This window comes from Balaenoptera acutorostrata, chromosome 21 (genome assembly GCF_949987535.1).
Source record: "Balaenoptera acutorostrata chromosome 21, mBalAcu1.1, whole genome shotgun sequence".
NCBI lineage: Eukaryota > Metazoa > Chordata > Mammalia > Artiodactyla > Balaenopteridae > Balaenoptera > Balaenoptera acutorostrata.
The window spans coordinates 5,217,622-5,229,528 of NC_080084.1; positions in this window are offsets into that span (position 1 = coordinate 5,217,622).

An 11,907-nucleotide genomic window follows, 5' to 3' on the forward strand; every position below is an offset into this window, starting at 1 on the left:
AGTTGAACTGTCCTTGCAGAAGAGGTAACACATGGTGTGAACCCCAGATCCTAGAAAAGGGCCAGGCACACGATAAGTATTCAGCTTTTTGAAAACAAATGAACAATCATTTCCTCTCCTAAATCTTCACACTCTTCCTCTGCTGGCTACTTTCTCTCAGCTTATAAACATCCTCAAATATACTCACTTAAAAAACTCTCAGACCTATGATTCTTTGTATTGTCTTGTGGGTAACCTAAGTCTTTCCCATGCCTTCAAACACCTGTCCTCCCAAAAATCCCAGATCTGAACCTTGGGCCCAGACCCGTCTACCAGGCCCCTCGAAAGCACTGAAGATGAAGATCCTCTCCCCACCCCCAATCCCTTCCTACTGTGCTCTGTATCTCACAAAAAGATGCAGCTGTAAACTGTCACCCACGCTTGCTGCCCTTCCTTTTCTAACTGGTCACCAGGCCCCACCCATTCTCTCTCGGATCTCCAAAATCCAGTCCAACCTTTTATAACTTAAGTGGGACCTTTAGATTACAATTCACCCTGCACCCAATCAACTGCCTTCCACATGGAGGTCCGAGTGAGCCTCTAAACCAGAAGTCCATCTCACTGTTCTTTAGGGTTTCCCACAGCCTTCAGGATAAACATCCAAACTTCTGACAGGACAAACAAGGCCCCTTTCTGTTGGGCCCCACTAGGTTTCCAGTATCAACTCTCATTTCTTTCCCAAACCCTGAGGTCCAGTCCCGTACATTAGTTTTGCCATATTTTCTTATATTTCTCAAACTTTGACACACTGCTCCCTCCTGCCACCCCAGGAGGTTCTACTATCCTTAGAAAGGATGGCACCTCCTCCAAGAAGCCTACCCTGAACTCTCCCTTTTAAGATTCTGTGCTCTGCAAAGGGGAACGGTGGGGGGGAGGGATAAATTAGGAGTTTGCGATTAACATATATGCACAGCTATATATAAAACAGGTAATCAACAAGGACCTACTGCATAGCACAGGGAACTCTACTCCATATCCTGCAATAACCTGCATGGGAAAAGAATCTGAAAAAGAATGGATATATGTATAACTGAATAACTTTGCTGTACACCTAAAACTAACACAATATTGTAAGTCAACCATACTCCAATATAAAAAAAAATAAATTAAAAAAAAAAAAAGATTCTGTGCTCTGCAGCACCAGAACTCACTTCTTCCAGAGCACTGACTACTGTGCTTGTGTTTACTTGCCACCCCGTAGAAGGGGAGAGTACCTAGGGCAGAAGCATTGTCTCCAGCAGCCCTTGGTTCTGACAACTCATTCAAGTGCCAGGATGCTTTACACACATAACGTGCTTAATTAATTGTAAGAACCCACAGAAAGAGTGGTTTTTAATGTTATTTTACAAGTGTGGGGATTGTAGTTCAAAAGTAACCTGCGCAGGCCACAGAGAGCATAAGCCCTGGAATTCAAACCCTAAGCTGCCTTCACACCGGTGCTCTTTCCACTACATGATACGACTATTGAAAAAAAGATCTTTTTTTTCCTGAGCCCTGTTTTAATGGAAAGGAAATGAAGCTGGGATATATCAATTTCCTAATCGCTTTGGTCTGTACCAGGCAAAGTCATTCAACAGACCAGGTAACACCTGTGGAACAATTAAAGATGCTCCAAACTGTGCTAAGTGTTCTACACTGTAGAGTCTACAAGCATTAACAGAGTGAGTCCTTGTAACCGCCAGAGAGTGGGTCCTGTAAAGCCCATGCTCCAGATGAGAACACTGAGACCTAGAAGCCTGAAGGCACTCGGCCGGGGTCACCGAGCTGGCAGGAGTCCTAGGCCGCACGCCCCGTCTAGTGTACGCACACCCGGCCACTGGGCACCGGTTCTAGTGCCCGCCCTCCACCTTGCACCATCTAAAACCCCGCTTCGCAGCGCCCACACGAGAGCCCCTGGAAGCGGGAACTACAAACCTGTCTCGTCAAGCCGTGGCTGGAAGAAGCTCTGGATTCAGATCAGGGGCAGAGGGTGCTCAGGAGCGGCGTCCATTCCACCCCGCGGAGGCGGTCGGCGTTAAGTCCAGCAGGCCCTCCCGCAGGAAAGCGCGCAAGGCGGGCTGAGGCACCGAGTCCTGCAGCGCGCACAGGTCCTCACAGCGCGGTAAGAAGCCGGCCGCGCTGTCGCCGCGCAGCTTCACCGAGTCATCATGGCCCGAGCGCGGCCTCGGGGACGCTGGCTGTGGACACGATGCCCACACCCGCCTGGGGACCCGGCTCGCCTCCCGGCCCCTCAGGCGCCCACCGCCCGGCGGCTGCGGCCCGCAGCGTGCGCAGAACCTGCGTCGCAGCCAGAAGACGCAGGGCCACGGGCCCCAGTTAGGCAGGCCCCTCCGTGCAGCGCTCACTTCGGCGCCGGCCTCATCGCCCTCCGCGCCGCGGGGCTGCCGTTCCAACCAGCAGGCGGCCCCATGGGGGCGGGGCTCGAGGACGTCAGTGCACTCGCCGTGCGTCCGCACGCAGCCCCGCCTCCCATGGAGACCTGGCCTGAGGAGCAGGGCAGCCGGAAAGGTTAGGAGGTGTGGAGAATTTGGGGTTTCCAAAAAGCGTTTGCTGACTGATCCAAGCAAAAGTGAGACATGGTTGCATCAACGCATTTTTTTTAAAAAATATTTAATTGCAGTGGTTGAATTTTTATTATTAATTAATTAATTAATTTTAAATTTAATTTAATGTTATATATTTATATATTTATATTTATATATTTATATATAAATATATAATATATTTATATTTAATTAATTTTATATAATTTAATTTTTAATTAATTAATTAACTAATTTTTGGCTGTGTTGGGTCTTCGTCTCTGTGTGAGGGCTTTCTCTTGTTGCGGCAAGTGGGGGACCACTCTTCATCGCGGTGCGCGGGCCTCTCACCGTCCCGGCCTCTCTTGTTGCGGAGCACAGGCTCCAGACTCAACGCATTTTAAAAGTAGTAAACCTCCCGGTAAGTGTCTGTGCTCGCCCCGTCCAGGAGAGAGCGTGCCCTCCGTGAGGGACACGTGAAAGGCTGAGTGAACGTCTGCCTGTGGTCTGTTACCTGGTGCACGGGTGTGTGAATTTCTGCGGAGAGCTCAGTTTCTGTAGTTTCTGCTGACTTGACACGGTGGTTGGCAAATGGTGACGTGTTCCATGCATTCAGGACATGATCGTGGTTACTAATAATCACTTTGTTCTCTCTGTGCATGTCTGTGTCCTAATATTTTCTTTTTATAAGGACCCCAGTCATACTGGACTAGAGCCCGCTCATTTGACCTCAATACCTATTTAAGGGCCTTATCTCCAAATACAGTCATATTACGAGGTATTGGGGGTTAAGACTTCCACATATTAACCTGAGCAGGACACAATTCAGCTGATAATAGAAGGTAAGAGTAAGTTAAGCAAGTAAGTAACTTTTTTTTTTTTAAGTAACTAGTTAAGTAAGTTGTTTTTATTATTTATTTTTTTTTTTTTTTTTATGGCTGTGTTGGGTCTTCGTTTCTGTGCGAGGGCTTTCTCTAGTTGCGGCAAGCGGGGGCCACTCTTCATCGCGGTGCGCTGGCCTTTCACTGTCGCGGCCTCTCTTGTTGCGGATCACAGGCTCCAGACGCGCAGGCTCAGCAGTTGTGGCTCACGGGCCCAGTTGCTCCGCGGCATGTGGGATCTTCCCAGACCAGGGCTCGAACCCGTGTCCCCTGCATTGGCAGGCAGATTCTCAACCACTGCGCCACCAGGGAAGCCCAGTAACTACTTTTTAAAGTGAGTTGCTTAAAGATATGAATTGACTCAAGAAGAACAAGAAGAAATTACATAACACTGTACGTTATACAAAGGTATTAAATTAATCATCATAACATCCTGTGAGATCCGCATGAAATTAGACTAAACAAGATTAAGCAGCTTACCCAGAGTTGTATAGTTAGTACTTTCCAGAATTTAAACCAGGTATTTTCCCAATTCCATTCTATATTATATTTTCATTTCATTATTTGAAATGAATTTTGAGTCTTCATTTTGCTTAGTTTCTGAAGTTCTATGGAGATAGAATGGAGTTGGATATTTTCAGTGACATTTCACACATGGGGAAGGAAATTGAGTCCAGAAGCTTCTGCGATGTTTCCATGGAGAACGCTAACAACAGAACCAGAAACACCGTTATCCTTTTGGTTCAGTCATCTTTCATAACACACTACAAGAATTAATTTTAAGAAGCCCAATGTTTTCCAAACTTTCACCAATGGGCTCTGTAGGGTCCTCTAATAATATCTAAGAGACTCATTAGTTTCACATTCCAAGCCACTTAAGACCAGGAGTTCTGATTGTTCTTTGTGAGAAAATCAAGTGACAATCATAGCTCGTAATTTAGGATGGTTTCTTCAGGGCCCAGGCAAAACCTAATACACAGTAATAATCATTGTTAATTGCATCTTTGACAATGATTAATCGGGTATCAAAGAGGTGTATAAATTGGGAGAAATTATGATCAAAGAGAAACATAGGCCACAGATGTTTAATTAATGCTCAATTATTTATGAGTTTAACTTTGGTTAAGCTAATTTTCCTTCTTCTAGACAATTTCCAATTCATCTCTACAAAGAGACCAGAATAATCACCTTCCAATACAAGATTTATTGTGTTCCTTTAATTAAGAGCCTACAGTGACTTGTACATTCACTCCACGAAGTTTTGCTATGAGAGAAAAGGAGCCATTATATTTTGTCTTGAATTAGATATGCCATACTTGACTTAGCTCATCTTACTGGAAGCACTTTGAGGGCAGATCCTACAGTCTTGTCTTACATCCTCTACAGAATCAAGCCAAGGGAATCACACATAGTTACAGCTGGAAAAACACTTGTTCTGGGTTGATATTTTTAGCCTTTACCACCAAGACTTTATCACCAAGACCTACCTTTACAGTCTCTAAACAGAAGACCTTCTTGCCTTCCGTTTTCATATTGACTAGGAATGTAAAGGGAAGAACTGAGAAGTAGCCATAGTCGGCTAGCAGCCAGCCCAGATAAATCATCTGTGGAGATATTGTTTCTTTCAAAAGATATAAACATAAGAGGAAGTCCTAGAGTTTGTAACAATTGTGCATAATAAAATTCCATGAAAACCTAGAAATCCAGATGCAGATCAGTAACATATTGGTTAAATAAGCTGTTCTGTTCATGCAATGGACAAGTGTACAGACATTAAGAAGAACGAGATACTCTTTTCTCTGAGATTCTCTTTTCACTGAACTCGTCAGTGCTGCAAAGACAATGTTACATAATAGTTTTTCTTTAACATTATATCAGGCATCTTCATCTTGTCCTGTATTTATTGCCAGTGTTACTAAAGGTTATCATTTACCTCTTTCTCTTTTAGATACATAATTTCTTCTTACTGTGGAAGCTTTCATCAATCCCTATTTTACTATTTCTTTTAAATTAGAAATGAATATTGAATTTTATTAAAATGTCTTTGGGGGATATTGTTCTCTTTTGACCTTGTTATATGGTAAATTATATTTTGTTATATTATGCTATTTATTATATATGGTATTATGTTTACTAATTACACTTATTATATTAGAATTACATTATAATTAAGGTAGCATTTTGTTTCAGGTAGACAAAACAACCAGTGGAATAGGAAGCATCTTAAAATTAGATGCAAGAGCGTAAGGGATTTGAGATTAAAATAAAATTGACATTTTGGATCAGTAGCCAAACTTATTCAACAAAAGTGGGAAAATATGGCTATCATTAATAAATTCTAGATAGAGCAACTAGTTAAAAGTAAAAAAATCATGAAACTGTAAAAGTATCAGAAACCTGGGAGACTTGAAATAAATTATTCATGAGGAACACCTTTCTAAGATACAAAGAAAAAAGGATACATTTAATTATATAAGAATTAAAATTTTCCTCATGGCAAAATGCACTACAAAGGTCAGAAAACAAGCAAAAGAAATTGGGAAATATATTTAGAAATAGATATGCTCTCTTTACAACTTTTGAGAGAAGCACATGTTTCTTTTTCCTTTAACCTGTTATGTGGGTATTAACCTTAATGTAAGTGCATGGTTCCTTTCCTTTAACCTGTAACGTGAGATTTCATCTGTATGGTAAGTGCATGCTTCCTTTCCTTTCATCTGTAATGTGAGTGTCAACATGGGGCACTGTTTCCAAGCACAGACTTTGGATGTTCCTGTACTGGTCCCATCACTGACCATCCACAAAAACTTGCAAATGTTGCTTTACTTTCCTGGGGGTTAGAGTCTTAGCTAAGAAATGGAAGCAAAATAGAACCTTCGCCCAGGGATAATAGAAGGTTTAAAGGAGTAAATATGTAAATGACTTAGGACAGTGCCTAGTACAAGAGAGGTCAATATAAGTACTTATCAATTTTTTACAGAGACAGATGAAAGAAATAAAATGTGGTGATTTCAATCTATTGATATATATTCTTGACATTAAACTACCTTTTCATTCATTGGATGACCTAACTTGCTCATGCTTTTTCTTACTCTAGTGAACCTGGGTAGCTAATATCATAGCTTAAAATGTTTGCTTTTATATTTACAAGTAAATTTGACCTGTAAATTTCTTTTTCCTTACAGTCCTAATCTATTTTCAGTATTAGGATTATATAGACTTCCTAAGATGAATAAAGGAGCATTCTTCCTTTGCTACTCTCTAGAAGTTTTTCTTTATTAATACTGATGTTATCTGTTTAATAGAAGTTTGATAGAATTCCCCACCCAAACGTTCTGGGTGGGTCTGGTATCTTCTTGGTGAAAGATTGTAAACTATTGACTTAATTCCTTTACTGGTGAAAGAACTCCAGCTATATATTTCCTCTTGTGTCAGTTTTGGTAAACTTTAGGAGCTAGGAAATTGTCCACTTTACATAAATGTTCAAATTTACTGGCATTTCATATATTCTCTGTTTGTACTCTCTGCTATAACATTGTCCTGATTCTTTCTGTGTATTATTTACTTATGTTTTTGTTTTGCTTAATCAAAGTGTGTTTTTAAAATCTTTTCAAAGAATATTCTTTTGACTTACTAAATCACCTCAATTTTATACTTTTTTCTGTTTTATTAAGTTCTGCTCATATCTTTATTATCTATTTTTTCTATGTTCTCAGGGTTTATTGTTTTGCTCTTCTGATGTCAATTAAAACACTTGGTTATTAATTTTAATAAATCTTTTTAGTTATAAATGGTTGCACTTTTTGAAGATGCCAGCTTAGTTGTAAGTGTCTAAGGGTCAGCACCTCCACATTGTTGCTGGCCTAAGCCTTAGTGCACCCTATAGCAATGTATATATTGACATTTTTTCCCCTCGACTTTCTGTGTTTTGCTACTTCTCACTTTTCTTTGGAGAGAAGCCCTCTGAAATATCCTTTAGTTATTTTACAGCCAATAAGTCTTTAAAACATGTGTACTTTTTTAAAGATAAATCTACTTACATAATTAGGCAGAAAATCTGATTTGCCATATTTTTAAAAAGAGCATAATTTCACTCTTCTCCATGATTAATCTGCTGTTTTACACAACCTAAAGTTTTTAGCTTTATCAATGACATGTACTTTAGAAATTTTTTAAAGAGCCTACCCACTCTTTTAAAACATCCTGTTCCTTGTTTCAGTTCTAGTTTTATGTCTGTTTTCTGCCTTGCACCTGATAATTCCAACATTCAATGGATGGCCTTGGGAATCTAATTCTGGTATTGATTGTTTTTGCTGATTCTCTCCCATTGTAGCTGATTTCTTCATTATTGTGTAAATTTAGATCATGAGCTCATGTTTAGCTAAACTTTATCTGTGGGAACGCTATAGGCCTGGGTTGAAGGTCTACCTCTCCAGAGAGTGTTTAGTTCTGTGTTTGGAATACCACCCATCTGGGAGCATTTTAAGGTAATTTCTTCCCTTCTGTTTGCAAGACCGCAAATAAATTTGCAACCCAAACACTGTGAACACAGATCTGGGGTTCAGAATTCTCAAGATTTCCTACCTGTTTCCTACCCAAAGCAGAGGCCAAGAGAATTTGGTCTTAGTCTCCCTTTGCCAGCAGATATTTTTTTTTACTAGCACACCCTTTCATTAAAGGTGAACCTAGGGATAGATGGGTTTAGTTCTAACTTCCCATCTAGGAGGGATGGAGTCTTATCTCCTGCCTCCCATGTGGTCATGGCCATTTTAACAGCAAGTCTCTGTGTCAGGTCAGGTGTGTCATTAAACTATGGCCTGTATTCCAAATCCAGACAGATGCCTATTTTTTACGGCCTATGAGCTATGAATAATGTTCACATTTTAACTGGTAATATTTTAAATGGTTACTTAAGTACCTAAATAATATCCTCAATTTTGTCTCTTTGGTCCACAAAGCCTAAAATATTTGCTATTTCGCTCCATAAAAACAGGATTGCCAGCTTCTGTTCTAAACTATCAAGATCTTCAGTCCACTCTTAATATAGCTATAACTCTCACACATGTACCCCCCTTCTTTCAGGGGTCCTGGAAATTTCTACTGCACACTTCAAAAATCAGACATGCACTTAAAAATAAGTTGTTTCCATTTCCCCTAGCATACCGAACTCTTTTCTTTTAGGAGAGTTTTTCAAGTAATCTTGCCCACCATGTTCTTCAGAGCCTCATTAATAATGGCAAAAAATTAAAACAACTTAACATTCAACAAATGGGAATTGCTCATAACAATTACAGAAGCACATACAGTAGAAAACTATAAACTGTTCTTGAAACGGTGAGACATAACTAGTTTTATTCTTCGAGAACTATGTTTATTTAGGTCTCTTTTGTTTAAATAAGTATATTTCTGTGTATGTATGTATATAATCATGTATTTATATACACATACATTATTTATATGATATATTTATATAAATATGTGAAATACATACCTATACACATACCTTTGATTTATATTTGTCTACATACACAGGAATATAATTATATATATCGTATATTTATATACATTGAACTGAAAAGTGGTAGTATACATATATATTGTGTATAAATGTGTGTATATGTGCATGTGTAGAAAAACAGGTTGAGAGGTATGTAAGCATGATTTAGACAGGGTTCAAGATTTTAAAAGTAGTTATGTGTAGGTAGTGAGATTATGGCCCATTTGATTTAAAATATTGCATATTTTTACGTCAATTGTTATGAACAGATTCCTACGTAAATAAAATTATAAATAGTTATACATACTTGTATGTGTAGTGTATAATTAAAATATATATACTTTTATATAAGTATATTTATATTATATAATATACTTGTCTTATAATAATAGATTCTGTATTGTGTTATATAGAATACATTAAATATAATGTATTAGATAATAATAATGATATATTTCTATGATATAATTGTTTTATAATCAATATTACATGATATATCATATTAATACTGTGAACATATTAAACATATAAATACATTGCATTAGTCATATAGTTTGTGTACAATATATGCTATGCAAAAATACATGTTAATATAATACATAATTGTTATACATTCATATAAACTGTAATATATTACATTTATACACCAATATAATATTTAATATTGGTATATGTATATTATATTTAATATATACATAGCTAATGCTCTTTAAAGCCATCTGCTACAAGAAGTAGAATGAGACCAGGAGTATGGCCAAAGCAAATTCTAAAAATATTAGATTATTTATATTCACTTATATGTCATTTTTCTGGAATCTGCATCTGACTGTTAGAGAGCACACACAGCAAAATCCCGATAAAGTGCCCAGGAGGACATGGGATCCTTTATTTACTGGGACCTCAAAGGAAACATAGTGCTATTCAGTCCCCCATCAAAGAGCTAAGAGCAAATCTTGAAGCACCCAGTAAAAGACAATTCAGACAAAAAAACTTTTCCACTTCAACCTGAAAAAGTTAAGTTCCCAAGAGACCCCCTACATCAACCACCGAAGCTCATTTGGCAGTAAAAACAATAACATTCAGCGAACAACGAGAAATCTAAAACAATAGTTGTTTTAACAAAAAAAAATCCAGCAGCTAATCAGTGTCTTTCCTGTTTGAAAGAAGGCAGTGGGAAGTGGACAGAAGACCTGATAGGAAATATAAAAAGAAGAGGAAAAGGAACATAAAAGTTTCCAGTTTGACAATCAAGGTGTCTTCTGCATCCATTTCATCCCAAGACCACCAAGCCAGCGTGGAGGCTTTTTCCTCCTTTCCTTTTCGTGAGACTGGTCACAATCAGCACTGCAGAGTCCATTAAATGAAGAAATGCTGTTGCATACATGTGTGAATGAGCTGTGAGTGAAGTACTGGAGTAGAGGACACCTCACTTGAAACGTCCTCATGAATGTCCATGTGGCTGAGCAGGAAGTTAACCTGTCATAGATGTGCTAAATCAGAATAGTTGGGTTTTATTTTATTTGCTTTTCCCTGGACTCTGTTGAATGACTGTCATCTACAAGTTCAGGCTACTTTTTGCTGACGATTAATGCACTGGGAGAGCTGAGAGAAAACCGAATCGTAGAGCTGTCTTTTTCTTGACCAGTTCACCTTACTTTCCCAAACTCAAAAGTCGTTCCCTATTTCTTTCTCCTTTTTATTGTAGTAAAATGAACATAACATAAAAGTCACCATTTTGATCATTTTACAATTCACTGTACAATTCAGTGGAATTTAGTACTGTCACAATGCTGTGCAACTGTCACCACTGCCTAGTTGCAAAACATTTTCATCACCCCAAAAGGAAGCCTACACCCATTTTAAGCAGTCATTCCCTATTTCCCTCTCTTCCAAACCCCTGGCAACCACTAACGTATAATATTTTCCGTGTGTATGGATTTGCCACTGCTGGACATTTCGTATAAATGGAACCATACAATCTGTGGCCTTTCGTGCCTGACTTCTTTCACTTAGTTGCATCCATGATGTAGCGTGTATCAGTGATCCACTCACTTGTATGGCTGAATCCCCTGATCCTGTTTTCTGCATTCTGTCTGAATACCAACTTTAAAGGATGTTGAGGGTGAAGCTCTGTTTTAACGGCACATCTACGAGGCCAGTTCATTTAAAGAAGGTGAAAATGGATATGTTGTTGTGAAATGATCATCGTTGAGAAGCCTCAGCCAATTTGATAATGAGAAGTTTGGGAAATATTGCAAAAAATTATTTGCTTTATATTAAAAGCCTTTTAAACAAGGATTCAGGAGATTGTCTTTTTCTTGCAGGTAACTTAAATGAGGCAGAAGAAACTAACTGCCCTTTAAAACAGATTTTGAAAGGATTTTATTTATTCTTAATAGACGAATGGGAGTACAGGTTGTTCATATCCAATATGGACTCCCTGTCCAAACGCTGTTTATCATGCTAGCCACCACTATCGAATTATATTTCTTGAGACTAATGCAGCTTAACTCCTGCATATTACTTTTTAAAATTCATCTATCAAATCCATTAATACAGTATAAACAAGAGATGTTCATGTTTCAGTGCAGTTCAAATATCAGGTATAAAGAGCCCTCAGTAAGAAAAGGAATCTTATATCTCTTGCCAGAATGTGGTCAGCTCTGGGGTGCTTTGCTAGCTGAAAGACACTTTTATTGTTAAGAGGATAGAGGTTGTTTAAGAGGGATGAGAGGCAAAAAATTTTAAGTACTTGTTTGTGTTACAAACAGTGCTAGGCTATCTCATACTCTATATCAGTCAAGGCTCACCATTTTACATATGTGAAAAGCGAAGTTAAAAGTGTTTTAGTAACTTACTAAAAGGCACGCAACCACTAAATTCAAGCAAGAATTCAGTCCCAAATCTGTCACACTGAAGTTTGAGATAATATTGAGATTAATAAAAATAGCACTAAATTAAAAGTTCA